Raw genomic sequence first — 4,655 nt, 5'->3', positions numbered from 1 at the left:
GAATTTGGTTCAACAGTATTTTACGGTTTTCAGTGTACAGATCTTTCACCTCTTTGGTTAAGTTTATTCCTAGGTATTTTATTCTATTTGTTGTAATTGTAAGTGGGATTGTATTCTTAATTTCTATTTCTGGTACTTTGTTGTTAGTGTATAGAAATGCAACTGATTTTTGTAATGTTGATTGTGTATCCTGCAACTTCACTGTATCCATTTATTATTTTTAAAATTTTTTCAGTGGATTCTTTAGGATTTTCTATATATAAAATCATGTTGTCTGCAAATGGAAACAGTTTCACTTCTTCTTTTCCAGATTGGATCACTTTTCTTTCTTTTTCTTACCTGATTGCTCTGGCTAGGACTTCTAATACTATGTTAAATAAGAGTGGTGAAAGTAGGCATCCTTGTCTGGTTCCTGTTCTTAGAGGGATAGCTGTCACGTTTTCTCCATTGAGAATGATATTAGTTGTGGGTTTTTCATATATGGCCTTAATTATGTTGAGGTATTTTCCTTTTATACACATTCTATTTAGAGTTTTTATCATAAGTGGATGCTGCATCTTGTCAAGAGTTTTCTCTGCAACTGTTGAGATGATCATGTGATTTTTATTCTTCATTTTGATAATGTGGTGTATCACACTGATTGATTTGTGGATGTTGAACCATCCCTGCATCCCTGGAATAAATCCCACTTGATCATGGTGTATGATCTTTTAAAGGTTTTGTTGTACTTGATTTGCTAGTATTTTGTTGAGGATTTTTGCATTGATGTTCATCAGTGATATTGGCCTGTAATTTTTTGGTTTTTTGTCATGTGCTTGTTTGGTTTTGGTATCAGGATAATATTGGCTTCATAGAATGAATTAGGAACCCTCCCCTCCTCTTCAATTTTTTGGAAGAGTTTGAGAAGGATAGGTATTAAGTCTTCTTTGAATGCTTGGTAGAACTCACCAGGGAAGCTGTCTGGTCCTGGACTTTTATTATTTGGGAGGTTTCTGATTACTGTTTTGATCTCGTTACTGATGATTGGTCTATTCAAATTCTCTACCTCTTCTTGATTCAGTTTTGGAAGGTGGTATGATTTTAAGAATTTATCCGTTTCTTCAAGATTATCCAATTTGATGGCGTATAGCTTTTCATGGTATTGTCTTATAATCTTTCTATTTCTGAGGCATCTGTTGTAATCTCTCTTCTTTCATTTTTTTTTTTTTTGAGTAAGATTAGCCCTGAGCTAAATTCTGCCAGTCCTCCTCTTTTTGCTGAGGAAGCCTGGCCCTGAGCTAACATCCGTACCCATCTTCCTCTACTTTATGTGTGGGACGCCTACCGCAGCACAGTGTGCCAAGCAATGTCATGTCCACACCCGGGATCTGAACCAGTGGACCTCGGGCTGCCAAGAAGCAGAACATGTGAACTTAACTGTTGTGCCCCCAGGCCGGCCCCTCCTCTTTCATCTCTGATTTTATTTATTTGAGCCTTCTCTCTTTTTTTCTTGGTGAGTCTAGCTAAAGGTTTATCAATTTTGTTTATCTTTTCAAATAACCAGCTCTCAGTTTCATTGATTTTTTCTGTTGTTTTTTTAGTCTCTATTTCATTTATTTCTCCTCTGATTTTTATTATTTCCTTCCTTCTGCTGATTTTGGGTTTTGTTCTTCCTTTTCCATTTCCTTGAGCTGCACTATTAGATTGCATATTTGGGATTTTTCTTGTTCTTTGAGATAGGCCTGAATTACTAAAAACTTCCCTCTTAGAACTGCTTTTGCTGTATTCCATAGATTTTCACATGTTATATTTTCATTTGTGTCCAGGTATTTTTTGATTTCTCTTTTTATTTCTTCATTGAGCCAATTGTTGTTCAGTAGCATTTTGTTTAATCTCCACATTTTTGTGGGTTTTCTAATGTTCTTCCTGTAGTTGTTTTCTAGTTTCATATCTTTGTGGTCAGAAAAGATGCTTGATATTATTTTGATCTTCTTAAATTTATTGAGACTTGTTTTGTGGCTTAATATGTGATCAATCCTGGAGAATGTTCATTTGAAAAGAATGTGCATTCTGTCGTTTTGGGATAGAATGTTCTATATATATCTACTAAGTCCAACTGGTCTAATGTGTCCTTTAAGGCCAATGTTTCCTTATTGATCTTCTGTTTGGATGATCTATCCATTGGTGTAAATGGAGTGTTAAAGTCCCCTACTATTATTGTGTTACTGTCTATTTCTCCTTTTATGTCTGCTAACAATTGCATCATATACTTAAGTGCTCCTACGTTGGATGAATAGATATTTAAAAGTGTTACATCTTCTTGTTGGAGTATTCTCTTTATCATTATGTAATGCCATTCTTTGTCTCTTGTTACAGTTTTTGTTTTAAAGTCTATTTTGTCTGGTATAAGTATTGCTACTCCAGCTTTCTTTTCTTCGCCATTTGCATGGAGTATCTTTTTCCATCCTTTCAGTTTCAGTTTGTGAGTGTCTTTAGGTCCAAAATGTATCTCTTGTATGCAGCGTATATATGGGTCTTGTTTTTTTATCCAGTTGGCCACCCTATGACTTTGATTGGAACATTTAGTCCATTGACATTTAAGTTGGCTATTGATAAGTATGTACTTATTGCCATTTTGTTACTTTTTTTCCAGATGTTTTAGTAGTTCTTCTCTGTTCCTTTCTTCTCTTGCTCTCTTCCCTTGTGGTTTGACGGCTTTCTTTAGTAATATGCTTTCTCTTACTTAGTTGTTTATTTATTATAGGCTTCTGGTTTGTGATTTCCATGAGGTTCATATATAATAGTCTATGTATGCAGCAATGGGACTAACCCTTTTGCTAGAAACAAATGTAAAATTGAAAAAAATAAATGAAGCCACTGTTTTCAGAATTTGGGCAACAATCAGCATGTGATAGTAATCCTGGAAAGAGTAAAATCACACAAGGTGAATGTGTTAGTCAAGGTTCTCCAGAGAAACAGAACCAATAGGAGATAGATAGATAGAGAGATGATAGATGGATAGATAGATACATAGATACATAGATACATATGAATGAGAGAGAGAGAAATATTTATTTTAAGGATTGGTTTATGTGATTGTGAAAGATGGCAAGTTTAAAACCTGTAAGGCAAAGAAGTGGGTAACAGTTGATGCTGCATTTTGAGACCAAAACTTGGAAATACAAGTACAATTTCTATGTTGTAGTCTGGAGGCAGAATTCCTTCTTTCTTAGGAAACCTCAGTCTTTACTCAAGGTTTTCAACTGATTGGATGAGGCCCATCCACATCATGGAGAATAATCTGCTTTACTTAAAATAAACTGATTATAAATGATAACCATAGGTAAAAAACATGTGCTTCCAGCAAAATCTAGACTAATGCTTGACCAAACGACTAATCACCAGAGTCTAGTCAAGTTGACACATAAAATTAACCATCACAGTGAGCCTCACGATAAGCCTGGTTTTCTGCCAGGAGGCCCTTCCCAGACAATGGTGCAGAAAAGCAGACCCAAAGCTGAGCACAAAGGTCTCTTGAAGCTTAGGAAGTAGAGATCAGATTTTGAGTCTCCTGAGATAGCTGGAGTTCTCAGTGGAGGGTAGCCAAGGAAAAGGCGCTATGTAAACAAGGAGTCCTGAAATACATACAAAGTTTCCTTAGTTTTTGGTCAAATACAAGGCTGTGCATCCACTGGGTGAGACGCTGCCAGACCTGGTAGAAAACAACATCTGGTAAGCTGTGGGATGAAGGTGATTCCAGAAGTTGAACAGTACTAGGATGTGTAGGATGTCTGGCAAAACAAAGTGAAGATAACTCAATGGATACCCTGGGTACTCCATTGCCACCCCAGAAGAGCCATGTCTTATCAGTAGGGCAATCCTATCCCTGTAGTACAGTCTGCTCTAGAAAAATATCAACAAACTTTAAAATCAAGTCTCAAAAGGAAAAAGCTGACCCATTGGTAAATCAGTTGCCTGTAGAAAAAAACTTAGTGCTTTCTAAAATAAAATGATAAAATCTAGATGCTCGGTAATGTAGCATCTGCAATGTTAAGCATAAAATCAAATACTACTAGATATGGAAAGAGGTAGGAATAGTTACTAATAACCAGGAAGAACCTGAGTAAATACCAATTCAAATGATCTAAATATTGAAGTTGACAGACCAGTACTTTAAAACCACTTTTATAAATATATTCAAGGATTTAAAGAAAAATGCATTCACTATAAATAAACAAATGAGAAATATCAGCAAAGAAATGGGAATTGTAAAAAAATCAAATGGAAATTCTAGAACTGGAAGGTACATTATCATAAATTAAAAATTCACTAGACAGACAACTTATTTAGGAAGATATGTAAACTTGCATATAGATTATTAGAGATCTTTGAATCAAGAACAAAGAGCAACTTTTTAAATAATAACCCCAAACTGGAAGCAACCCAGCTATCCATCAACAAAGATAAACAAAGTAAGATATATCCATTAAATGGAATACAATTTAGCAATAAAAAGAATTAAAACTACCAATACACACAACACAAATGAATCTCCTAGGTAGTACGCTGAGAGAAAGGAGCTATCACAAAATAGTAAATATCTCATAGTTCTATTTATATAAATTCAAGAACAGGGAAAACCAATCAATTTTGAAAAAACTGTATAAAGAGATTGC

This window comes from Equus asinus, chromosome 8 (assembly GCF_041296235.1).
Source record: "Equus asinus isolate D_3611 breed Donkey chromosome 8, EquAss-T2T_v2, whole genome shotgun sequence".
Classification (NCBI taxonomy): domain Eukaryota; kingdom Metazoa; phylum Chordata; class Mammalia; order Perissodactyla; family Equidae; genus Equus; species Equus asinus.
The sequence above is the reverse complement of the archived record's forward strand: the minus strand, read 5'-3'. Positions refer to the sequence as shown.